This window comes from Lissotriton helveticus, chromosome 4_1 (assembly GCF_964261635.1).
Source record: "Lissotriton helveticus chromosome 4_1, aLisHel1.1, whole genome shotgun sequence".
Classification (NCBI taxonomy): domain Eukaryota; kingdom Metazoa; phylum Chordata; class Amphibia; order Caudata; family Salamandridae; genus Lissotriton; species Lissotriton helveticus.
Genome location: NC_136063.1, coordinates 270,499,435 through 270,526,958, shown reverse-complemented (window position 1 = coordinate 270,526,958; position 27,524 = coordinate 270,499,435). Strand labels below are relative to the sequence as shown.

Below are 27,524 nucleotides of genomic sequence, written 5' to 3'. Positions count from 1 at the left end.
GAACAACTACCTAGCTTTCGGAGAGACAATTCAAACATACCTTTCCCTTGGTTGTATTCCGTCCTGCCGCACCCCCGTTTGTCTCTTACTGCTGTCAGCGCCGGGACACCCCTTTGCTGGGCCAGCTGTCGTACTTTACAAAATATTAACATAACATAACTCATCCATATTAAGCTTTCTTTTCATAAAGTTAAAACGTTCTAAAAGAACACTAGGTTCTTCTGCAAATTTTCTGGTAAGACTAGCTAATCCTTCTGAATATACATTCCATACTTCCTGTTCACCTGGTGGTGGTTGAATCTGCTGTAAATTGTTAAAGACTTGTTGTTCTTCAAATCCTAAATGATCATATAGTAAAGCAAACTTTCTTTTCGCATCATATTCAACTGCGTCATTGGAAATAAGGTAGTTCTGGAACATATTGAGCCAATGTTTCCAAGGTATGACTGGTTTCCCTGGAGCAGCGAGAAAATTTGGTATGGTAAGTAACTGATTGTTAGAAGCCATAGATATAAAGTAATACGTATCTAAAGATGCCAAGTAGAAAGTGACTGAATGTGCAGGCAGGTTTGGCACGTTCAAAAACACAGTACAAATTGAAGGATAGTGTGCCTGTCAGGGAATTGGCAGGCAAACGAAGAATAAAAGTATAATGAAAAGGTGTGCCTGTCACCGAAGCGCAGCAATGCTTACCAGACTCAATGTAAGATTGTGCATAGAAAGAAACACAAGAAACGGTGTTCTTCAACGAAGAAACGGCAAAGTTAACTCAGGTTGCTAGCCAACCATAAATGCTGTGAATCGTAGATAAGCGGGGTATGCCAATCACTCCAAAATTTCCCGAAATCCCTCGTCTTTATACGTAGTGCGTCGTCACGTTGACGGAGGCACAGCTAACAGCAGGAGATTCGATGTAGAAGAGGCACGATGAAGACAGCCACGAAGAATTCAGAAAACGGCTGAAAATGGTTGGAGCCGGTCGGTGGGTCGCGAAGAATAAGGTAATCAATCGTAGCCAAATGTTGAAAGTGAAGATCAGGAAGCAGATGGCATTTTAACATCCGTTTATTCAAGAAATATGCGTGGGAGAATAAGCAACCCACAACCGCTCATTCTGGTGCTCTCGTCGTAACTGCCGAAGTAAACAGTTTCCTCACAACGCCAGAATGTGGAGTGGACCTTGAACACAAACAGCACCGGAGGACAGGCACACAGGAAGACAAGCTGTTCTTAAAGAAACAAGAACAACTTGTCAGTACAACAGTAGCTCCCACCCACACTGATGCTACACAGAGGCTGAGCACAGTGGAGATTGCCAAGGAGACTACTGTGGGGGCAAGGTGGGTGTGGCATCTGCCCCCACGTTTTTTGGGTGAGTGGTGCCGAGCACTGGTTGGGATAGTTGATCTGAAGCTTCCATGCTTTGGATGCAGAAAATGTGGTTGTGGTCAAGAGGCTGGTGGTAGGGGAGAGGCAGCAGGTTAGTCAAAGACGTGCACTTGGCTGGATAATGAGGATGGGTGTTTGAGGAGGCCCAATGTAACTCTTAGCAGTAAGAGTACTCTGTGGCAATGAAATGGAGTATCCTTACTGCCAAGAATGCGGTCCAACCGCCAAATTCAATTGCAGGTGGACCTCAGGGTTAATCACGGAAGAGACTATTTCATTTTCAGCATGATTAAACCCCATCTCCAGTGGCAGACCTGTAATTCCCCACACCATATTTAGAAGGACGGAATTACAGGTCAGTTTTCACTTCTGATCACCATCAGGATAACCCTGGCAGTAAAGGCCAGTAACAACTATTAAATGCTCCCCTGCCATAAATGCTTTTCACTCCTATGGAGAGGGCAGCATTGCATTTTTTATTTTCAAAAAGAAAATCCCTTTTTGGGATTTTCTTTCTGAAAATAAAAAAAGGAACCTGTTGGGTTCAGGGCTCTGTCCCACTGATGGAGCCCTGCACCAAACAGAAAAATGCATTAACAGGAACGACCGCCAGCTTGGTTGTCATTCTAAAAAATTTTAAATGCCCCTTAGTTGTTTGGGGACTGATTGAGTCACAGGAAGGTGCAATGTTCCAAGGAGCCGGCAACAGTGGCGTAACGCAAAATGATGCCCCCCCCTACAGAATGTGATGAAGGGCCCTGGCGTCTCTCTTATCGCATAGATATTCATTGGTCTTGGGCACAACGGGAGCCCCTGAAAGATTGCCCCCCACCCGCCCATGCTGCAGGAGCCTGTTTGGGAAACCAGAGTGGCATTCCCAAGCGTTAAACTATTTCTTATTCCACCCCTGGCTGCCTGGGGATGTGATTTTTTTCTCTATATCATGTCTATTTCTCTATCTCAACTTCTTTTCCTCTCTCTCTGACTACTGCTACGTCAATCCCTGTCCCTCTATACTGAGTGTCATCTTAAGAATTCTGCGGCCCCAGCCAGTACATATTTTGAATGTTTTTGTGTTACCTCATTGGTTAAAATGGAACATATCATTCAAGATTGTTTGGCATCATGCACGCTTGACTCATCCGAAAATAGCCAACAAAATTCATAGTCGTTGCGAACAGGGGTCCGGAGGCCTCAAAAATCCTTAAGATGACAGTGAGGGGTCATCCAGGAATAAGTGGTGGTTGAGAGAGGTCGATGCTGACACCAAAGGAAATGGGACCTTTGAATCAGGGTCTTTCACTAGTCAGTATCCAGAGTGCAGCATAGAGAAAAGCAGCACTGTAGGGTCCAGCATGTACAGGATGAGTGTGACTGAAGGGAGAGACAGCAGGTAGGAAGGAGAGTGAAAGGCAACAAGGGCCCAAAACAGAACTAGCTATCAGAACGGGGGGAGGTGCTAACCCTCAGTGCAATCTGCCAGGATGCCCACAGGGAAGGGGAAGTAAGCACTTGACTCACACTACAGAAGGGCAGCCTAATTGGTGGCAAGCCAAAAAGTGGAAGTGGCGGGTTAGAATACTCTTACATGCTGAGAGATGGATCCCCTAAAGATGAAAGAGTTAGCGGGGCAAAGGTAAGTGTGGTGAAATTCAAACAAGTGTGTGAGCTAAGACCCACCTACACCCTAAGCTAAGCAACCTGACACAACTGGGGAGAAACAATCACAACTGGCACAGGGTCTCCTGCAAAAATAGTATAGCAAGAGTTTGTAGGGACTTGATAGGGGCCACAGTTTCTCCGAGAAGAAAGTGACAGCCCACTAGAACTCTTCTTGAGAGATTGCAAGACCATTGAGAGTCTGAAGCATACTGGGAAGAGTCCTGGAGAACCACAGAGCTTGCTATACTGACAAGACTCGGAGAATCAGCCAGTATGGAGGCATGCTGTAGGCAGAGAGTCAGCATAACTAGAAGACCACTTAAGAGATGAGCATGGAAGGATGGATCAGAACCTCAAACAGGCCCTGTAGCAGACTGCACAGAACGTGACTGAAGTTAAGTGGCAGGCCAGAAGGGTGAGTCATGCTGGTGGCGAGGTTCTTCTTGACACCAAAAAATATTGAGGTCACTAAGAACGCTCTGAGAAGAGGCCGAGGTCTTTGTTGACTACCTGCCCAGTTAGTAAGACACAGGGAGGCAAAAAGTGAATTTTATCACAATAAACAACGACTCAGTTATCACTGAACATCTTCACTAAAAACTCTACCAACAAAAAACCCATAAAAACTTACATCCAATATAGATGCTAAAATGCATAAATAAAAAATTGAAGAGTAGGACTTCAGAAGCTCTCTCAGTGTGAATTAATTCCTAAGAACCACTCCACCGGAAGGCTACCCTATAAATACTGAAGCTTGCCGAATGACGTCCTCTTCTTTGTTGCTTTTGCTAGGTGATGACTTTCATTATTCATATCAGTGTATCTTATATGATGTATTTCTTGGGATTTACTGTTTTATACCTGCTTGTTGTGTGAGAACTGCATCTGTTTTTCTTGTGTGGTGGCTTAGTAAAGCATTGCTTCTTGTTAGAGGTGGGTGCCATAGTGGAGGCTCAGTTGGCACCCAACAATCTTCCCTCCTCACGTGTACTTGAACTGACATCCGCATGAACTCACTTACTTCTGCCTGTGGAATGCATTGGATTCCTCTGATCTTTTACTGATTTGCACTTGATGGCAACGACCTTCAGATTGTAGGTGTTTGCTTGACCCTGTCCTCATTTCACTTTCCATGTCTGATCCTGGTGCACAACTTTGATTTCCCTCTCCTGGTACGATCATTTGGTTTCCTGAATTTATGGCTCCTATCCAATGATCATCTCCATACGTAGATCCCACTCTTTCCTTCCTTGATCACCTTGACTTCTTTCTTGTCCTTTATGAAAAGGATGCCTTCTCTGATAGACTTGCTTCCCAGGCTCATTCTTCGGTGAGGTTGGGGCCTTCTTGTAATTTCTGATCAGATAGTGTTAGGAACTCAGGGAACATGCAGTGTATAGTTACTAGATCAACTCGACTTTTAGGTGCAGCTATTCAGGACAGTGTCTGAGGAAAAACCGGCTTGTGGTGGCACAAGCATCAGAGCTGAGGGAGGTTTGGCATCCAGGTTAAGGGGCATATCGTCTGTTTGAACATAGGAAGAGACATATTTAGGACCAAGAAAGGCATTTATTAGCGCCTGGCAGCAATTCTTCCGCAGCTTGTCCTTGTTCAGGCTAGTACATTCACAAGACTTTGTCCCACACTTTTTTTCTTTTTTTTCCCTTGCAGTTTCCTCCGGCTTCCATGCATTTCATTCTGCTTGGCCTCTGAGACATCATTGATTTTCCGCTTCTGTTTCCTACAAGTCCTCCAAACGCTTATTTTGCCTGCTTCCCTACTTCCTTCAATTCCTCTCATTAAAGTACTCTAGGTTCACGAAGCCCTGCCAAATGGAAGCTGGTGAATATAAACTCCAAAAGGGGAGGGATGAGGCTGAGTTTTTTTATGTTTACCTATAATGTTGCAAATTTACCTGAGACACATATCTATGAACAATGACATACGAACCTAATGATATCATGCATCACTGTCAAACACCCTAAGAACTTTGTATCCCCAAATTTTGTATGGAAAAGCTGAGCTTTTTCTCTCTCTCCCCACATCTCTCTCTCTCTCTCTCTCTCTCTCTTTCCCTCTCTCTCCAATCCATTCCTCTTTCCATGAGCAATATTTTGAATGCTGGCTCTCAATATATGTAGGTGTAGGTGTAGAAGCATACAAGGAAGTGAGGCAGATTATTATCAAACTCACTTCATGCCCAATACCTGACAGATAGGTAGATTTCCTATGGGTGGAATGGGAATACTCTAATTCAAACTCACACATCTCCTGCCAGGATCTCGTTTCAGATTTCTCTTATATTCAACCCTACTATCCTCCTCAGCATGAAGCCCCAGTACTTACTGTTCCAGGAATTCCTTCCATGTGGTCCAGCACCTTAGGTTACCTGATCTACCATCGCTTGTTACCGATAGGCTTTAATGATCTGGAGCAAAGGGCAGCTGTTCTGATCACATCTGTCCTCTAGCTGGGCACATTCTGCATTCCTGACATTAACTATCAGAAGCTGAAAATTGATGATCCTTCTGATAGCAAGACCTTTGGATCAAACCAAGCCACCGCGTTATGCTTTCTCAGCAGGGATACTGCCTAGTTCAGAAGTCATAGACTTGACGTACATGAACTACAATCGTTTCCCAACCACTCTTCTAATGTACAGCACTCCTTTGTGTCAGTGCTAGGCTTGTGCCATACAAATATCAATACATACATACACATACATTAATGGAAGTAAAACCACATGATATTAGGAAAGTCCCTTAGGGGATTTACTGAATGCAGCCATTCAGCAGGAACACCTGCGGAAAGTCCTGTGCTCCTTTGCTTGAGCACTACCACAATCTGGTTTTGTGTTTTTACATTTATAGGTGTGTTCATCAAATCTGAATTTGAAAGAGCTGCAGGTGCAATTCTGAGTGCCATCAGTCAGGTCTGCAGTGCCACTATGAGCCAGTGGAGTGCTTGGGAGGCAGGCGAAATGTGAGTCCATGGCTGGAGATGGAGAAGAAGTGTTGCTGCTAACTTTGTGTGTCTGTGTAGAAAATGTTCAGGTGTGTCATGAAAAATTGCGATTCTCCTATTAACATGCCTAGAGAATCTAGATTTCATTAAAGACACGGTGGCTCACATTATGCAATGACTTTTAATTGCAGATCCAAGCCAGTCACATCACAATACAAAGGTTCCAATGAGAACACAGAGATAAAGTAAGACATAAGGCATAGCAACCATCAGCCTCTTTTAAATCAGGCGAAAAGAAGATCCAGAATAATGGAGTGAAATGAAACGAAACTGAAGATGAAAATCAACACGGCACCAGTCAGTGATGAAACCTTCGACGTAATTCAATTAGAAGGGTTATCTGAAAAGAAAGGAGACAATGAAAATTGTACCCACATGAACGGAGTAATCACAGAAACAATTTAAGAGAAACAAATTGAACATCTGTAAAATACATGTCAAAGCAAATATAATTGAAATAACATTTCAATGAGAAAAAACAAGAGCAAACTAAACATGAGTAATCAGTATATAAAAGAGACACCCAAAACCAGACAGGGAATGGGTTGGGTGGGATAATGTGAGCCTCCGTGTCTTTAATGAAATCTAGATTCTCTAGGCATGTTAATAGGAGAATCGCAATTTCATTACAAGAATGGAGGCTACATTATGCATGTTGGTAGCCTTGTAAAACTACATTAGACATGTGTTCAATTGGTTTACAATAATGTCTAGTGAAGGTACTAGCGTTAGACCAGTCAGCAGCTTTAAGGATATCATCCAACTTACCTCCGGACCAAAGTGACTTACTTGCCATAGCACCTCTGAGAGAATGAGCTTGAAATTTGGATATATCAATACCTGCTAGAGTCATAGCAGACTTAACCCATCTAGCAATTGAGGTGGAGGTAATAGCCTGATGAGGTTTAACGAAGGAAATGAGAAGCTGATTCTCATTAAGCGGACGATGGTTAGACATTGTTAGATCATAAGCTTTCATACATTCAACTACACATAGTTTCGGACAAGGGTCGAAACGAGGATAGAAGATTGAGTCGGACATGGTCTTGGTTCTTCTTCAGACCTCAAATTTGACTCCAAACAATTTATAGAATCTGTTAGAGATTTCCAAAGCTTTAACGTCAGAAACTCTACGACAAGAGATAAGGCAAAGAAGAGTGGAAAGTTTAATAGAGAGACATTTTCTATTCAAAAGAAAATTATCGGGCCAAGAATTGAAAAGATCTAGAATCAAATTCACATCCCAGAGGGTATCATATTTCGACTTCGGGGGTCTTTTGAGACGAATACTCTTCATAACCCTACAAACAATTACGTTTTTATCGACTGTTTTGCCATTAACAAGAACATGACCCGCAGAGATAGCCGATCTATAACAATTGATCGATCTATAACTCAAACCTTTGTCAAAAAGTTCAGCCAGAAAGTTCACTACATCAACGATAGGTGTCTGTATGGGATCCAAATCCCTCTCCAGGCACCAACGAAACCAAGATTTCCAGATATTGTTGTATCTGTAGTGAGTTCCCAGTGCCCAAGACTCTCTGAGGAGAGTAGAAGCTGATGACGAAAGTCCTGAGACCTCGTTAGATCTCCTGACACTCTCCAAGCAAGAAGGTTCAAACTCCCCGATAGGGTCATGAGGTGAGGGTCTCCGTTTACGTCTGTAAGGAGATCTTTCAGGGAAGGAATCAGAAAGGGAAGTTCGTAAGTTAGTTCCAGAACAGTGGGAAACCACGCTTGTGACGGCCAGAAGGGAGTTATTAGAACTAGAGAGCATCGGTCTTGTCTCACTTTCTGTAAAACTCTCTGGATCATTGCGAATGGGGGAAAGGCATAAGCATTGATCCCTGACCTGGGTTGGAGAAATGCGTTCACTGCTAGCGCGCCGGGATCCGGCATCCAGCTGAAGAAACGCTCTAGTTGAGAGGTGAGACGGCACGCACAGAGGTCTATTTCGAATGGACCCCAACAAGAATTTAGTGAGTCCAAGACAGCGACGTTGAGTTTCCAATCGCTGTAGTCCGAAAGGAATCTGGAATTCCAGTCGGCAGAGACGTTCAATTTCCCTGGGTAGTATTCCGCTCTGAGGGTAATTTTGTGTTCTAAGCAGAACATCCAGAGTTTCTTGGCTAGGTTGGAAAGGTCGGCATATTTCGTACCTTCCAACCGATTGATGTAGGCCACTGCCAGAACATTGTCCCTTTTCAGGACAACCGATCTCCCCTGTATTGAGTGCTTGAAACTCATAAGGGCGTAAAGGCCCGCAGTCAGTTTGAGGAAATTGAAGTGGTGAGAAAGCTCCTCCCGAGACCAAACACCACCCGTATTCCGGTCTAGGAAACATGCACCCCAACCATGAAGGGAAGCGTCCGATTCCAAAACAAAATCTGGTTCCGAACCAAAAATTGCTTTCCCATTCCAAGCCTCCAGGTTTTTCAACCACCAGTTCAGTTCTGCTTTGGCCTCCAAGTCCAGGGTGATTCGGTCTTCGTACCAAAGACCGGACCTCAACGCCCTTCCTTTTATCCTTTGCAAGGCCCGGTAATTCAGAGGGCCTGGAAAGATCGCCTGGATGGAAGAAGATAAGAGACCTAGGAGTCTTGCCAGCTCCCTTAAAGGGATATCTTCTTGTCTCAAGACATGTCGAATCTCTTTTCTGATTTTTGAAATCTTTGAAGGAGGCAAAAGAAGAAGACACCTGGAAGTGTCCAGAGTGAAACCCAGAAACTCCAGGGATGGACTTCTCTTTGTTGACAATGAAACCTAGACTTTCTAGTAAATTCATAACCGTATCCAGGTCTAGGAGAATTTGATGGGGGTCCTGAGACATTATCAAGATGTCGTCGAGGTAAATAATAAGGCGGACGCCTCTTTCCCTCAGGAAGGAGGCTACTGCTCTCATTACCTTGGTAAAACACCAAGGGGCGGAAGAAGGCCCAAAGGGAAGAGCCTGGAACTGATAAAGATGATTTTCCATAGAAATTGTAGGAATGGCTGATGCATGACCGCCATGGGAATTGTGAAATAGGCGTCCTTCAAATCTAGTTTGACTAACCAGTCTTCTTTTTGGAGAAGATCTCTCAGGAGATGTATTCCTTCCATTTTGAAATGCCTGTAAACAAGAAATGTGTTGAGGCCTTTCAGATTTATGACCGGTCTCCAGCCTTTTCCTTTTTTCTCCACGAGGAACAACGTGCTTACGAAGGTTAGGGAATCCAAAGGAACCTCTACTATCGCTCCTTTCTGGAGCATAGAGGAGATCTCTTCCTCCACTATTTTCTCTTTTTCTAATGAAACAGGAATCTCCCTTGGTAAGGAAGTTTGAAACGAAGTTTGTACGAAATCTATTATAAAGCCACTTACTGTGGACAGAACCCAAGGATCTTGTGTTATTTTCTCCCATTTTTTCGAAAAAAGCCTGAGTCTGCCTCCCACCTTTGGCGGGATAGAAGGAGAAAGTAAATGAGCAGGACTTACTTGGAGGATTTGACGAGAATGACGCTTGTGATCTTGCACCTCTTGCTCGATTTCCTCTTCCACGATTGAAGGTGTTGTTATAATTATATTGCTGAAAGCCTCTTCCGAAGGTGCGTGATCTCTGGTAGGGCCTCTGGTTAAAACCGGCCAGAAGAGAGGCCCCTTCTTCCGGCCCTCCCAAAAACATTATTGTTAAATACTCTCTTGATATTCTGCTGGGCCTTATCAAGCGCTGTAAAGGTTGAAACGTACTTTCCAAGTGACTTTATAAGCTCTTCACCAAAGAGCAGGCCTTTCGGGTTTGAAGATGGCTCTTTCTCAGCCATATCGGAGAGTTTAGGGTCGAGTTTATAAAGGATAAGCCTACGCCTTTCCGCGTTAATGCTGGCATTGGCATTGCCTAGAAGAATGAGGGCTCTTTGACTCCATCCCCTAATTAAATCTGTATTGAGATGGGTACCTTTAAGGTGACACTCTTCTGCGGAGTCAAGAATTCTGCTAAGTGGTCCAAGCACATCCAGAAGGCGATCTTGGCACCCTTTAAAAGCTTTTTCTAGGCCTTTTCTAGGATTTCGTCCAAGTCTAAATAGATACTTAATTAATTCCGGATCCATATTAGGAGCAAAACATGCTTTTTCATCAATTGAGGGTCTTAAACACTCAGCCCTTAAAATATTCCTTGTCTCTCTTTCAAGAGGGAAACTAATCCATTTTTTAATAAATTTTGAGACATGCTCCTGCGGAGACCATTTCGAGGAACGAGGATGTTTTAGATTTAGAGGCGAGAACATCTCCTCTCCCAGGGGATTTAGAATACTGTCCTTTGAGGAAGAAGGAGGTTCATCCTCCTCATCAAAAATTCCTACATCCCCATCATCTAAATCCAGAACGTATTCGTCTGGATCGTTAGAAATATCATCATCATCATCCGAGTCCACTGGGTAGCGTTGAGCACTTTGAGATAATGAGCCGCTAAGGGCATCCAAGATATTTGGGCCGCGAAGGGCACCCAATTGTTGTGTGTCACCAGAGACATCTCTATTATTTGAGGTGCGAAGACCTTCCAAATATTTTGTGGTGCTAAGACCACCAATAATATCAGAGATGCTAGGACCTCCCGTGCTCGCATGGGTCTCGGTAGCGGTATGGTTAGTCTTCCTTGTATGTTTAGCGCCCAATCTATCATGAGTAATCACATCAGAGACATCTTCCTGAGAGGGAAGTGGTCTTTTCTAGGGTGCAAATTGTGCAAAGGTCTCCCGCATACAGGTTTTCATTTCTTTTTGGATCATAATGCGAAAATCTTCCTTATTAAAATTAGGAAGCGTATCATTGTTCACATCCGACTCTGAGTCAGATACATTTTCCATCTTGCCCTCTTTTTTTTAAAAATATTTTTAATGTATAAATAAAGGATCTTACTTATTCACCCTACTAATGCACAGGGTATTCAATAACTGTGACAATGAGGGGAAAAGACGTGGGAGGCCTGTTGGTGTAATTCAGATGAGAGAGAATAAGTGCTATGGTGGTGGCTTACATTGAATCCAGAAAATACAAAAAGGTAGTATCCTTTGAAGCAGTTTCTGGATTTAGGGCCCAATTTAGATCTTGGCGGGCGGGTTTTTCCATCACAACGTTGACAGATATCTCGTCCACCAAACTATATATCCCATAGTACAGAGGTTACCAATCTGTGCGCCGTGGCGCCATAAAATCTGGCTAGGGGCGCCACAAACAGATTGAGAACCAACAGAAGAAACCATGTGCATAAATCACAGGCCTGCAAGCTCCAGCAAGGACTCTTAGAAGCCAGCTGGCTGCCTGACTGAACAGTTTTGTAAGCACAATGCTCAGACTGGCAGGAAACGCAACACTTAAACAATTTTGCATGTGGGGAGATTGTGAAAACGGTTGCTGTACGTACATTATAATTAAAGGTTATCCTGGAGACTGACAGCTAGTTGAACGCATCATGAGGAATGATGTTTTACATTTTTAGGGCGCACCACCGAACAAGGTGTAATATGGTTACCATGCAATTTCCTTATTTTAGAATTGTTCGTTTTTCCTTTCAAACTTTAAATACCACACAATACCCTGGGCTTGCAGATTTTTGTATGCCACAACATTTCTAGTTCCTGGTAGCTATTTAAAGATAAAGATTTAAATCTGTGCATTTTGGGTTTATTATTTGTAATCCCAGCTTCACCGAAGCGTTTTGGTGCTAAACATGCAGACGGGGCAGAGTTCCTACGAGTTAATAAGAAAGGTTAAAAAGTTAGTTTTTGGAGTATTGCAAATGGGAACAGATGTGTAGGAAAGCATAGTTTTTCATGAGATTATTCCATTCCCTGACCAAAATATATTGAACCGGTGTAAATGGGAACAGAGTGGCACTTCTAAATTCAGTAATATTCTGGGTTGCCACAATAGAAAAGTAGAGTCGGTTCATATCTCTATAATAATTAGACAGTTTGTCAATTTATTAAAACAGTTTCTAAATGCTTTTGGCCATTACTTAATAAAACAATTTTAGGCACATATACAGAAAGTTAGAAAGCTACCACCATTTCCTTTTTTTCTTTTTCAGGACAAAAAGAATAATTGTTAATAAAGATGCGGCTATTCTATATTATTGCTAACTAATACTTTGGGCTTTTTCAGTCTATCTATTCATGTCCACTTGAATGCTTGCATTGAACTGCACGACTAATGAATGGATAACTATACTACTCTATGTTCACTCTACTCCTGCTGGCATGCATTGGCACATTAAAGTGATCTCACGAAAGGTGCCAATGAGAATTATTTATTTCGTCCCCGCAAATCTCCCTCTCCACTTGGCTCCCAGCAGTGAGCCCCTCCCTCTTAAGGCAATTTTTTTTAAAACAAAAAATAGTTTTTAAAAATTCCCCATGCAGACCCCACTGCTAAGAGAATTGTTCCTGACATAACCAATTAAAGTTTTTTTTATTAAATAATTGTTATATTTTTAATTTGTTACATCATCTATGATTATAATACCTCAATCGGCTTCATCCTAAATATTTTCAAGGTGAAAAATATAAGTACTTCTGAGGCTGGGCTAACATCCCCCCTACCCGCCAGGAAAATGTAACATAATGGGGAGTCGCGGCCAATGGCCAATAGGTCAAGGGAGGCGTGGGTCGAATAAGTTTAGGAACCGCTGCCATAGTATATAATAGGAGTTTTATTTCAGCGGACGGGATATCCGTCACCGTTGTGACTGAGTAACCTGTCCGCCCAGATCTAACTCGGGACCTAAATATTAGACTACTGCATTGACTGGCGCTGTTTCACTGAGGGCAGCATTCACGAGGACTCCAAGACTCCACATAGACTATGGCAGGTAAATCATAGGGCTTGGCTGTCAGTAATTAAAGAACTTGTTAAGTGAGAAGCTGACTGCTGCATTCCAAGATACGGTAAAGTCATTAAAAAGTGCAAGAAACCTTTTGAGAAATGTACACATCCAGAGATTAACTTGATAAACAGATGACCATGGAGCCTAACTAAAAAACAAATAGAACAGAACAAATAGCTGAATAGATGAAAGGACGAACAACTAGGCTAAAGTCCTACGGTTAGCATGTCAGAGATGTGGGCCTAATGCCCTCAAGATAGGACAACCTGTGGGTTGTCATAGACAGCAAGAGGCAAGGAAACTAGTTGGTTCCAATGTCTTGTATATGTGATATTCGTCCAAACAAACCTCTGGCAGAGTTTCTCTTTATATGAGGCAATTTAATAGATCCACCGCTTACCATTGCTGCAGAAAGGGATTGTATTATACAAAAATGTACTGAGCTTATTTTTACCAATGAAATAGAGAGGGATGCCGTCAGCTGTATCAGTATGGTAAAGAAGCACACCAAGCAGAGTTCACTGAAATGAGACTGATCTGCCCATGATCTTTGCAGGAAGTAGAAGAAGATGAGAATTTAAGGGAATTTTATTAATGATTTGCATGGTACTAGGACTTTTCCCTACAAGAAAGCATTTGATGCATACATCTTGCAGGTGAAATTCTCAGTGAATTTGTCACCTATTTCTGGGGTTGCCCTCTCCCTTGCCACTTGACTACTTACTTATGTGTATGCTGCCCTGAAAGCATTCACTGAACTTTTTTCTGGGATGGGTCGCAACACCCAGAAATAAAGTAGTGGTTCGCATTAAAGTTTGTGGATTTGTTATTGGTAATGTGGCGGGGTCTCTTCCCTTGTGTGCCATTGCCTCTTCCAGGCATGTCCCTGCCATGCTGTGTAGTCCTGCAGTGAGAAGCAGGCAGTGGAATGGGGATGGTCAGGAGAGCAAAGGCAAAGATAGTCCCCCCTGGAATGCTGTGTGTGAGTGGCACGCAATGGTGAACCTACTCAAGTGGGTTCCTGCTTGTCCCCCTGGGGACTGGGGACTGTATGCTTCGCCAGAATAAGGAATGAAAGGCACTCTTAGGAACTCCACTCACTGAGATAATAACAGCGCTCTGAGCTAGGGGCTCTTGTTAGGTCTCGCCGTCAATGCGCTTGCGAGAATATAGGGGCTTATCCAGAGCTTAACCACCGGGCGATGCCATGCAGTGCCTGTGAAAAGCAAGCTCAATGCGCAAGCGCATTGACAAAGCGCGTGCACATCAGAGCCAGCCATCTGTTCCCCAGCTTGGTGCCTCCAGCAGCTCTTCAAAGGTATCCGCTCCGCCCCTTCCTGCATCAAAGCATCAAAGGCTTTCATTTCGTGGCCGCTTTTTTTTTACTTTCATTTCGCGGCCGCGTTTTTTTTTTCTGCCCCTGTTGTGCCGCCCGACTTGTTTGTTTTGAGAATCTGGTCACCCTATTTAATGCGTCTTCAGCAAAGTGAGCGTCTACCGCATGGGGAGGTTTTAAATGTAGTTTGAAATGTAATTTCCACAATGCGCAATTGTCATTCTACTGTAGACGCGCTTTTGATCTTTGAAGCTATCGTTTTACTACTGGCGCGCGCATCATGCTCTGTTGCGGGTTAACACGGCTTCAGCATAGAGAGCTTCTACTGCACGGCAAGGTTTTAAATGCTGTTCTCGCAACTGTCAATCTACTGTAGACGTGCTTTTGATCATTGAAGCGCGGTTCGATCTCTGTTGCGGTTTATCACAGCTTCAGCACAGAGAGGTTCTACCGCACGGCGAGTTTTTATATGCAGTTCCCATCTTTGTTAATTTAAAACACATTTACTATAGAGGCCGGTTAGATAATTGACATTTGATCTCTGTTGCGGGTTAACACGACTGCAGCACAAAGAGCTTCTACCGCACAGCGAGTTCCCGGACCAAGCGACCCTGCACTTGGTTCATGTGATGCAACAAGTGGAAGTGCGGCGTTTGTTCACTTCACACCAGTCTGCTCTGCACCCCGAGAGTTCTGCCAGAGGCGCGATGCAAGCGTCCCCCAGATGGTCAGCTGACAAGCAACAAACTTCCTGATCACCGGAATTGTACCGATTTCATCACTGTAGCGCCTCGAATCCCTAGCTACAAGATGGTGGCGAGCTCTTTACTGCACCAGGACAATCAGTGCACACGCAGCCACTCCCCCCAGCACAGGACGGAAGCCTCCCGGGAAGTTGCGAAGATTATTTCCAAACACCAGAAGCTGCACAACAAAGTAAGCCATAAAACAATCCGCAGGCAGCATCCCAAGAAAGCAGCCGGGGTTTGCACGGACGTCTGCCAACCATCTCCCACAGCATTCTCTCTCTTCTTCAAACTCCTTGGGCGATGAATATGCTTTCATGCATTTTGTTTTCCTTTTCCACAGTTTTTGCTTGGCAGATTTCTGTCCACGGTAGGGAGCCGCCTCTTGGCGCCTGTGAATCAGCAGGACTTCTTATCACTTTCTTATCTATCTTTTTCTATTTCTCATCTCCTTTCCCTTGAATCTCCTGTCTCTCTATTTCAGAATTGTTAACTTCTCCGCCTCTCTAGCCCTTCTCTCCCTCGTAGTGTTCCACCTATTTTAATTCCACTCTTGCCTGTTCTCTGTGTGGAATATATTCTGCCTACTTTCCCTCAGCTTTTTCTCGGGTGTCTCTGCTTTCAGCGACCGCCCTCCCTTCATTCTGTTCTACCTGTTCACTGACCCCTCCTCCTTCCTTAGCTGCTCGTGCCTGGTTTTTACTGTCACAGAGGCTAATTTGTACCGCCTTTAACACAGATTCCCGTTCGCCCTCGCTCGCTCCCTCCCTTCCCTAATAGGGCCTTCTACCCTACATTGTGTGCAGGCGCTGGTCAGAGTCCAGCGTGGCTATACACGAACACTGGACTGAATTGGTAAATACACTTTTTTAAAAGGATCGTGGCCACACGCAACCATCATGGCCCAGGCCAGGCACAAGCTAGCACAATGATGCAATTGTTACAATCTTCTGCCATGTTTACTCGTTCAGATAAACTGCCCACAGCATATACCAAAAGCCTTCCAGCGAATGCCAGGAGCCTACAGTCTCTGTCCCATAGGTAACATCGTCCCATAGATTCCCATATTATTCAGACACATAGTGCTTTAATTTATACAATTGCTACCCGTCACTTCAAAGGGCGCGCAAAGCGCGTCCACATCAAAGCCATCTGTTGCTTCCCCCAGCGGGCTCGGCCTCACTTACTTCTCCTCCCCCCTAATTACATCCCTGCTGTCTTTCACGGCCGCGAGGCCGTGCTCTGACGAGAGCTTCACTTCAAAGAGCAAAGGGATCCGATCCCCCCCCCCCCCCCCCGCTCACACTTTGTTAATGTTGGAATCATTTGGGCCTCTAGGCTTTTCTGGTAGAATATTGTCAGCCTCGAACAAACTCAGTGGGGCTCAAAATAGGGGTTTGTGTAGCAAGAGCTGAAGATGGCTCCTCAATGTCGGCACTTTCTATAGTTGATCACACTCCATTCGTATTGATCAGAAGCAGTCATGTATTTTTTAGAGCCGCCTAGTTTTTGACTCCCAACACTACAAACCAGGTCTCAATGGATGTCTTTGAAATGAGCACACAACCCCTGGCTCCTGGGCACTACATCAGCGAGCGTCTGACGAGTCAGCTTCTCAACTCTGAACCCATTGTGAAACATAGTTTGTGTGAACCATTGATGGATGCAGGAACTGAGAAAATCTTTATTATAATCAGCTTGTTTAATGCACACTTACAATTTCTTATTTCAACATTGAGACAGAGAAAGTGCATTTTTTTCTTGAAACTTTAAAATTATGATGAACTAAAAAAAAAAAGTAATGGTTCTCTCAATGTGTCAAGCTTTATTACAAATGTCACAAAAATATGTTAATATTTCACTTCTGTTCTTGGATTTTCGCCACAATAAAATACACTGAACATAATCTTCACAAAAGTTATTTACTGAAGTTTAAGCTATTGCCATTATAAATTACAATAACTTTTATTTAAGTATTAATTATTCAAAAAGAATAAAAGCCATTGTTATTTTTAATATCAATACATCAAAGTCACGTAAATACAAAACATGTTGCATTACAAATGCTATAGATGTCACATTTGCAAAAGTTAAAAGTATTGGCATTTTTTTTATTTATGTGTTGGTTTTGAAAATAATGAACCAACACATAAATAAAAAAATTGTCATTTACAAGACCAACAGCTCAAACCTTCCTAATGCGAGACCTATTGCATTGCAAATGCTTGTTTTTATTTTGTTTTCCCTATCATTGCTTGAGTCACTTAAAAGAAGTTCCACCAAAGCGGATTAACACAGTACTTTGCCAATGGGAAACTGATTAGAGAAACGCACACTGTAGAACAGGAAATAGAACACCTACAACTAATAGAAACGAGCAAAAGTAAAGTGACAAGCACAAGGACCAATGAGACGTGAAGGCAGGATGTAAGTCCCTTTTAAGATATATTTAACACAATAAATTTCACCTGCACAGCACAAGCACTGTGCAGATGAAACCTAAAAAAGACACCTTTGGATTGGCGAGGGTGGGACTAGGAACTCACCCACCCAATTATTTGCAAAGGGAACATTTACTTGTGTGAAGGGATGGGGGTGAAAGGTGGATCTAAAATTTTAGCTTTATTTCAAGATTTCGTAGATGAGAAGATATTTAAATGAATTGATGATAATATGCCACAGGAGGGCAGGCGTTGTATTGTAAGGGTGTCAGTGTAGGCAGTAGTTTAGAGGACTGGTGAGTCAGGTGTGGGCGTATCCATCCATGAGGGGGAAGTAAACAGAACAGATACGTTTGGGGTTTTGGGGCAGGGGAAGGTGTTTTGTGGGGAGTGAGTGAGCGAGAGAGTGGGTGTGCCATTGCATTGCGTCATAAGCAATTGGGGAAGTAAGGGAATGACTGTGAGTGGAAGAAGCAACAATTTTTTGGGGTAGGGATGAGTTGTTTGGGGACTGTGTACATTTAGGTGAAATTTAGTGAGGAGGGATGTCAGGAATGTTAAATGTATTGCCAAGGCTGGTTTACTAATGCATTGCAAGTTAATTAATTAAACAACAGATGTGTTATAAGAAAGTGGCTTTTTGTGCCAGCAGAAGGGTCTTAGTTTATTGTATATCTCGCACGAAAAGCCGGCGACGAGGGTGAAGCGTTACAGGGTAATAAGAATGTTTGCTCTGGAATCTCCCATATGCCAACCATTTTCTTGTGTGCCAATGTAACCACCTCCTATGTTCTATTTGTTTCATATGTTTTGCATAAAATCACTTGTTGTACAATGAAAAGAAATTATCTTCATGGTGACTCTGGTACTCTTAGGCTCTCATTACGAGCAGCTCGGTACAAGGTGTGATATTTATTGCACATGATAAAATACCACTCCACCGAGTTGGAATCTATTGGGTGTGAGAAATACCAGCCAGTTCCGACTTTTGTGGACTAACGTGTGAATTATTGTGCTTACCACTCCAAAATCCCTACCTTCCATGCTGGGTATTTATCCCTTGATAAATATCATCAGGTTTGTGCTGCCAGTATTTATCACAGATCCCATAATTGCGACATGTGCTGTAACAGGAGTTACCACTCATATCACAATCAACTGGGCCGCTCGTAATGAGGAGCATCATGTTTGCATTTCTCCATATGCAAATAGAATTGCCCCCTGTCTGTTATTTCACTAAATAAAGCTTCTCGAGTGGTGCTGGTAATGCGTAATTACAATTGCATTTTAAACATTTGCATAACAGACAAGGCCATATTTGCCAAATATCCCACAATTATATGGGAAGCATCAGACCCATTTTCAAACCCAAGTCCAAAGGTAGAGGTTCATATTTTGCAGCTTAATAGTAAGACCATCTTGTCTGACTCTAGCAAGCTTTAGATGTTACATATAAAGCAGTAACAACAACTTTTCAGTCCTCTCTTTACTAAGCTATTGAGTTGACTTCACTTCTGTTACTAAGTCTCCTCTCCAGGTGCAACTCGAGACAGAAGCAAATGAGTGGGGGTCCTGAAGCTGAAGGCTCTCTATTTTTATGGTCCGATTTGACAGCGCAGCTGTTGCCAGACAATTATGTGAGCATTGGCTCTGCCCACATGTTAAGCTTTAAGAACATGTTTTGATTGGGCACAAGTTGTGCGCATCCACAAAAAAAGTGTTTGCCCTATAGGCACCTGTAATGATTTTATTTATTTATAGAGCTGCCTAAGCTTGAACTTTCAGGGGGCACACACATGGCACAGGAAAGCATCTTAGATAACTAGATAATGTATGTTGTTTTTCTCTGGTGGCAGCACAGATGAGAGAATGGCAGTCATTAAAGTATATGGATGTTTAGGTCTGGCATTACAGTGCAATAGTCACCTGACCTTTTAACCTGCATGAATATTATTCTACAGTTTGTTGCTTCTACACAAATACATATCCATTTCCATGATATTTATCTGTAATGCGTCACATTACCATGCATTCATTTAAAGCTAGACCTACTAGAATTGCTAAAGCTTGTTATCAAAATGAAAGGGACATTGGCTATTCAGCTACCAGGCAAGTCTGAGCCCTCCTCTCACACCTGCCCAGGCCCCTTAAGGCCTTGCTGGGTGCACCCCAAACCATTCTCCTCCATCTTGTGAGTTGCAGCCTACATGTGCCCCAGATTGCAGTGAGCAAGAGTCCAGGAAGTGGTAAGGAGACAGACTAGTGCTGTCTCTTCCCAAGACAAAAAGTTGTTTAAAAAACGATTTTCACTTTCTGTGTTTACTGTCTATGCCTGTGGTTGTTACAGTTAAAATTTGTAGTTTTAGCCTGCCTGTAATTGCATATTTTATCACCTGTGTTGTGTTTTAAATTTGTGGTTTTCTCTGCCCATGATTGCCTTCATTTAGTGTGCTGAATTGTGGGATTTGCAGTCCAACCTCTGTAGTTTGTCCCTCTCATTCCTTGGTGACAAATCTGTTTTCCCTCCAAATGTCTCCTTTGCTCTGTGCTTAGGCCTGTGTGCTCAAACAGTGCACCCACAGCCACCATTTTGTGTTTACAAGCCAGTGAGGCCAGCCCCCCTGCCTCCCACCCCCCAGCAACAGGGATTTTCTACATCAGAGGGTGCTTCTGTGAACTGTTTAAACTGTATTTACTGGGGCCTGTGCACTTCGTTTTTTGGCCAGCAGGGGGAGTAAAGATTTATTCAAACAGTATTGTTAGATTTCGAGTTAGTGAAGCCTTTACCTGCAGAAGTCCAAAGTTGTGGATTGAGCCTGTCTGTCTCCTAGGAGATTCTGAACAGGAGCAAGCAACTTCCAACTCCCTGGCCAGCAAACCTTGTCTGAGGTTGCTGGGACCTTATATGGTGTGCTAGTGGTTGGCACATGTGTACACTGATTGGTGGTTGTATCTGGTGTTTCTATTGGGTTAGGGTTAATGTCCTCATTGGTTGGGTATTTGAGGGTTCTGATTGGTTTCTCGGTCAGTGATTCAATCATTGCAGGGTTGGGACTAGGGCTAAGGTTAGGATTTCTATTGGAAGTAGGGACTAGGGCTTCCTATGTTATTGGTTGTTGGGACTAGGGTGGGACTAGGGCTAGGGTTAGACCTTTAATTGGAAGTAGCTATTTAGGGCTTCTGGTGTGATTGGTTGTTGGACCAGTTGTGGGACTAAGAGTAGGGTTAGGCTTTCTATTGGAAGTAGCGACTAGGGCTACATGTACCATTGGCTGCTTGGACTTGGGTTGGGACTAGTGGTAGGGCTAAGGCGTTTATTGGACGTAGAGATCAGGGTTTTTGAACTGATTGGGTGCAAGGTCCTGGTCTCCTATTGGTTCTAGATGTTAGGGCTAGTTGGCTGAAGGGGTCACCTGATTACTAGGGCTACAAAAAAGGCCAGGCTTAGGGCGTCTCAGTGAAGGGCGGAGAGGACAAGGGTAGTTGCCTGTTTGAGCCTGTTATGGGTGGAGAGGACAAGGGTAGTTGTCTGTTTGAGCCTGTTCGAGACTGGTCGGTACTAGGGCCAGAAATGCTGCCCTTTTTCTCATTTGACAATACCCAGCCCACACCATCCACAACCACAAACAGAGCAACACACTCACGCCAAATATACACCACACACAACACTATGCACAGATTAATGTACCAGCATGCACCACCAACCCAACCAAACCACATCTACACACCCTACTATCCCAACTACCACACATATCCACCGTCACCCACAAACAGTACACAACTCTATCCTATACCACTAACCAAAACACTCATTACTAACACAACGCCAATCAACACCATACATAACTACATCCCACTCAGACACACTCTCCCTGCTGTAATTACACCTAACAGTCCACCTTTTATCACTAACAAATATATAATGATCCTTCCATCAGTTGTCCAACAAACACCCTCCTCTCCCTTCTACCATAATAACACTAACACACAACACACACACTGCACACCACCACACTTTGTAACTCTTGAAACAAACCAGTCTAAGATAAACACTCTCACCTCTACTTCATTCCCTCCTACACACAACATACACTTTACACATAAACACATCACCACCCCCTCTACATAACAACTACCTCTCACAAAAAATACTACACAACCAAATCAGGTGCATGAAACATATACATTTCTAAACTCTCCCCTCTGACTCATTCCCCCCAAAACTCCTTTTTACTCATCCAAAAGCCTCTTCCTACTGCTAAGACTTAAAAATAATAATAATGGGGAGGAGCTTCGCGAGCGTCCAAGATGGTCGGGTGAGCACAGAGCTCCCGGGACCCTCGCCGCTCTTCGCTATTATCCTGACATATATCCTGATTTCGGAGATGGGCTCTTGAAGACGGACTTTGGCTGATCTCAATACTCCTTCAAAAATTTAATTTGGACGTCGGGAGCCGCTGTTACACCGATTTGAACTTTTGCGGCCTGCCCGGGGAGTTGCCGGGGGCTCAGTTAGCCAACAGGCCGTGGAGTAGTTGAACAACAACGGCTAGTGGGGTGCTCCCCCTGACGGCCTCGTTTTAACTTTCAGTTTTGTTTTCCTACTCCGGGCCTTATCTGATCGGAAGACGGCTTGGATTTTCCCCTGAGCCGGCTTGGCTTTGCTTCTTCGCCGTGCATCACTGTCGGTGAGCATTCCACATCCAGCTCTCCCGGCATCTCTGTTATTTTGGGTCACTTTCGTTGATTTTCGGCATCGCTATTAACGGCCATTTTCACCAGGTCTCGCGGGCCCCTTCGGGGCTCCTTTTCCAATATGGCCACCAGACTTGATAACGAGAAGCGCAAGACTAAGACGCCTATCCGTGGGGGACAGACTCAAACCAACGTCATGGATCGCTACGCCTTTCCTAAGGGATCCCCCGACGGTACTGGCCGTGCTCCTGAAGACCCTAAGGCTGACCCTGCCGCTTCTCCTGAACTATCCCTACAGGATGTTATGAGCGCCATTGCCAGCATGAAGGCTTCTATGGGGCAACAGTATGAGGCTCTCGCTTCGAAGATCGATACGGTGGCCGTTGAAGTTACTTTGATCAGAGCGGACCTGGCGAAAACGAATGAGAAAGTCAAGTCGTTGGATATCAAGACCTCCAGTCTGACCGCCGACATCTCTGAAATGCAGACCGAAGTTGGCAATTTGCGTTCCTCAAACGACCTGATGGTTCGCCGACTTGAGGATTTTGAGAATAGGGCCCAGCGTAATAACGTACGCATCATTGGGGTCCCTGAGGGCCCTGACCACTCTGCTACCAACCTCTTGGTGGAGGATCTTGTTCTGAATAATCTCGCCCCCACCGGACTCAGCAAATTCTTTGCTGTGGAACGTGCCCATCGAGTTCCGGGTGGGAAGGCAAAACCGGGTGCCCCCCCGAGACCTATCATTGCAAAACTTTTTCATTTTCGTGACAGAGATGCCATCCTGGAGGCCTCTCGGGTGGGCGGCCCGGTAAAGTTTGAGAATGCATCTGTTCATTTCTACCCAGACTTTTCCCAGTTGGTTCAAAGGCAGAGAATGGGCTTTCAGGGAGTGAAGCGCCGGCTACGAGACTTGGGCCTTAAGTACGCCATGCTGTTTCCAACTAGACTGCGGATTGAGTACGGAGAACGGACATTTTTTTTCGACCGTCCAGACAACGTCAGTGACTGGCTTGACCCTTGCCTAAGACAGATGATCGAACTGAGCACCCTGGCGGAGCCGAGGGTGGTTTGCCGGAGCAGGAGTGATACTGTGGTTTCCGATGTCTGAACACTTCCTTTGTTTTCGCAGCTGAGTCCGTATACTTTAGTTTCCTTATGTCTTATCCTGGATTGGCCTGAGGGTGGCGGGGGTGCAATGGGACTCTTTCCTCCTCCTGGGTTTCTTTGTGTAGATTAGTGTAATGTCTGGGCGACAGGCACACTGCAAGTTGGGGTGGCTTTTGAGTCGTATGCAGAGGTGCAGGGTGGGGGGAGTTGTAACGGGTTCAAGTTGGGGGGTGGAGGGGGTGTTTATGTGTTTGTTTTTTCATACAAGGCACCGTATTGTTTTCTTTTTTGCTCCGATCATTGTGTTCCGTGTGGGGTGTGCTCTACATTATTTCTGGACATTGGGGATAGTGAGTTGAGACTACTGTCTTGGAATGTCAACGGGTTGGGGGATAGGATAAAACGAGGGGTTGTTTTACAGTTTCTGAAACGTCACTCCCCCGATTTTGTTCTTTTGCAAGAAACGCATTTAATTGGTAATGCATGTCAAGCCATGAATAGGCGTGGATATCGTCTGGTTGCTTACTCTGGATTTACATGTGGCTCCAGGGGGGTGGGTATTTCGGTTCGGTCTTCCCTCCTATTTGAAATCGATGATGTACTACTTGATGACAGAGGGCGCTACGCCGCGCTCACTGGTAGATGGGAAGGGAAGATGCTCTCCATACTCACAATCTATGTCCCCCCGGGCCTGCAGACTTCCACCTTTGCTGATATTGGACGGGTCATTTTAGGGCTTCCTGAGGGTCTCTTGATCCTGGGTGGCGACTTTAATTCGGTCGTTTCTGGCACTTCAGATCGCTACCCTCCTAGGGACTTACCTAGATCTCAGTTGTGGTTGAGTGGGCTATTGGAAACCTTTGGGCTGATAGATAGTTGGAGGTTGATGCACCCTACGCAGTTACAGTACACCTTCCATTCGGGCGTCCACGGAAGCCTCTCCAGGCTTGATTATTTCCTAATGCCGGCGGCCCAATCTTCCTCTATCAGGGAAATTCGACATCTTCCCAGGGGCATCTCCGATCATTCCCCTCTGTGGCTCTGTGTGGAGGCCGGGTTGTGTAGCGAAGGTAGGGTAGCTCCCATAAACCCCTCGGAGCTGATAAAGTCCAACGACCATTACTTCCTTGATAATGTGGGATCTGTTTCCTCATATGTGTCACTGTGGAAGGCTTTTAAGACTGTTATACGGGGACATTCTTTGTCGTTAATTGCATGTGCCAAGAAAGCCAAGTACGAGGATTTGGTACGCCTTGAGGCTAACATAACTGCCCTTGAGATTGACCTCGAGGAGGGTGTCACCCGGTCTAAACTTCATTCCCTCAGTTTAAAACAATCCGATTATAAAGCCCTGGTGACCGATACTGCTAAAGTAATGAACAGAGAGAAACAGGGTAGATTGTATGACGTGGGTGATAAGGCTGGTAAACTGATTGCGTGGCTTGACAAGAAGGAAAGAGTGAATCGTGTCGTCCCTGTGATTGAGAGGCCTGATGGAGTATGTGTTACTGACCCGGTTGGAATCGTTGAATCTTTTGTAGACCATTTCCGAACTGTGTATTCGTCGGTCTGTGATAGGGACGAGGAGGATTCTCAGTTGTTGTTACGTGGCATTACGCTGCCCTGCTTATCCGAAGCTGATAGAGATCTCATGGACGCACCGCTCACGATAGACGAAATCGCTGTTGCCATCCATTCCCTTCGTACTGGTAAGGCTATGGGCCCCAATGGTTTGCCCATTGAACTGTATAAGTTACGACCCGACAAAATGGCGGCCTATCTCAGGGACATGTTCCTCGAGGCATTGGACTCTGGTTCCCTCCCTGTGGATCAGCGACTGGCCTCTATTGTGGTGATTCATAAGGAGGGTAAGCCGCGCGACCGCTGTGCCTCTTATAGACCCATCTCACTTTTAAATGCCGAACCTAAAATCTTAGCCAAATTGTTAGCTAACCGTTTGATTAAGGTGATCAGTGACTTGATTCACCCGGATCAATCCGGTTTCATCCCGCATCGCAATACTGCCCTTAATCTTTGGCGACTCCATGGAGTTCTCGCGAGAGCTGGAACCCTTTCTGAGTCGGCCATTTTGGCTTCTTTGGACGCCACGATGGCTTTCGATACAATAGAATGGCCGTATCTTTGGGCGGCTCTCGCTAAGTTTGGATTTGGCCCTGTTTTCATTGCCTGGGTGAAGCTTCTGTACGAGAGGCCTCTTGCTCAGGTGGTGGTTAATGGTAGGGTCTCCGGCACTTTTGCTCTCGGGCGTTTTACTCGGCAGGGCTGCCCGCTGTCACCCCTGCTTTTTGCCCTTGCACTGGAGCCTTTGGCCGCTTGGCTCCGCTGGGAGCCCTCGATAAAGGGCATTTGGTGGACCCCTGATTTCGAGGATCGCATTTCGCTCTATGCGGACGACATCCTTTTGTACCTCACCTCTCCCCAGAAATCCCTGAACGTGCTTTTTGACGTGTTGACCTCCTTTGGGAAGAACTCGGGTCTTATTATTAACTGGACAAAATCCTGTGTCTACGTATTGGCTGGCGACCTTCCTCCGCTGCCTCGTAGATTCCCGATTCAGGTATCCGAGACGGGGTTTAAGTATTTGTGGATTCACGTCTCCTTGGATCCCGTTGTCCGCTATGAACGCAATCTCCTACCCTCTCTCCAACGGTTGAAACTTGATGTTGCGTGCTGGCGTCAGTTGCCGCTGTCGCCGCTCGGGCGTGCGGCCCTCTTTAAGATGATGTCACTGCCGAGATTTTTATATGCACTCCAAAACTCTTTTGACCCTATCCCTTCAAATTATTTTCGGGAAATAGAGAGCCTGCAGAGGCGTCTGTTTTGGGATGGGCGTGCGCGTATTGCTCTCTCCAAACTCACGCTCCCTTGGTACGACGGAGGCATCGCCCTCCCTGATATCAAGCGTTATTATTGGGCCTCCCAATTGAGTGTGATTAACCACGCAACCTATGCACCCGGTCCTTCCCCGACTTTTGAGATGGACAAACATTTGTTGCCGGGCAGACATTATGGTAGGGCGCTCTACTCCAAGGGGATTTGCAAGACACTGGCTGGTCCCACTAGGATTCCTGTACGAGTCTGGCATGATGCGACTGCGGCTTTGGGTTGGAGTGATAGATTGGCTCGTGCGACCCCATTGTATGCATCTGAGAGATTGGGCTGTTTGTGGAGAACGAAAGGTTTTGAGAGGTGGGACATGATTGGCATCAGCAGAGTGGGTGACCTCTGGTCCAAAGGTACTGTTAAAACCTTTGAGATGTTGCGGACGGAATATGAGCTCGGGGACAGGGAATTTTTCAGATACTTACAGGTGCGTCATGCCCTGCTCTCGGTTTTTACTGCTGGCACTGATATTCCCGAGTCCTCTCCTCTTGAAGACCGCATACTTGACGGCCATGTGCCTGACAGCACGATTTCATTGATTTATAAAAAGTTGATCAATAATCGGGCTGATCTACTTGTGCATCTCAGAGCACTATGGACTGATGATGGGTTGGAGCTGGACAACGAGGACTGGCAGTCTGCGTTGTCATCGCCCAAGGAGGTCGCCATACCTGCCCGTCTTCGTTTTGTCCAGCTCAAGATCTTGCACCGTGTGTATGTCACTGGTCCGAGTCTGGTTCGAATGGGTTATTCTCTGGATGGGTTGTGTAAGCGCGGGTGCGGTGTGCCTGGTACCTTCCTCCACATTCTATGGGAATGCTCGGAGGTGGTTGCGTTTTGGGCACGGGTGCATGCTGCACAGGAAAGGGTTACCGGGGTGTCGCTGCTGCCTGAGGCCAGGCGTTGTCTGTTGAATGTGTGGGAACCGAATGATTACGGTGGGTGACCCTCGGTAACATGATAGCTAAGAGGGACATTGCACAGTTGTGGGGTTCCCAGAGGTCACCCACGGTATTGGTGTGGAAGGAGGGCATGGATTGGTGCATGTTTAGGGAAAAAAACGTGTATCTAGCTAGGGGAAGACCTAGGAAATGGAACAAAGTCTGGTCCCAGTGGAATGCTTATCCTGGAAATATATGTACCCCCCCGCATGATTTAATACTTGAGGTCTCCTTATCCCCCTGAACGGCATTCCATGTATCGCTTACTGATGGTATTTATCGCAATGTTTCCTCACTGCCCCCCCTTATGTATCTGGTTACAATTGTATGATTCTTATCGTCGTACTTGGAGTAACATTCTATGTGGACACATGATCGTAATTAATGTGACCATTGCCTTGGAAAATT

At 45.0% G+C, this 27,524-nt stretch overlaps 1 long non-coding RNA gene across 1 annotated transcript in view; it reads right to left on the bottom strand.

The window, feature by feature from the left end:
* Positions 1–6,177: 6,177 nt before the first annotated feature.
* The window catches only part of LOC144828519 (uncharacterized), a 154,001-nt gene continuing 132,654 nt past the window's right edge, over positions 6,178–27,524 (bottom strand). The window contains exon 3 of the long non-coding RNA XR_013610479.1: positions 6,178–6,415. This is a non-coding gene — a long non-coding RNA (uncharacterized LOC144828519). The remainder of the gene's footprint in view (positions 6,416–27,524) is intronic.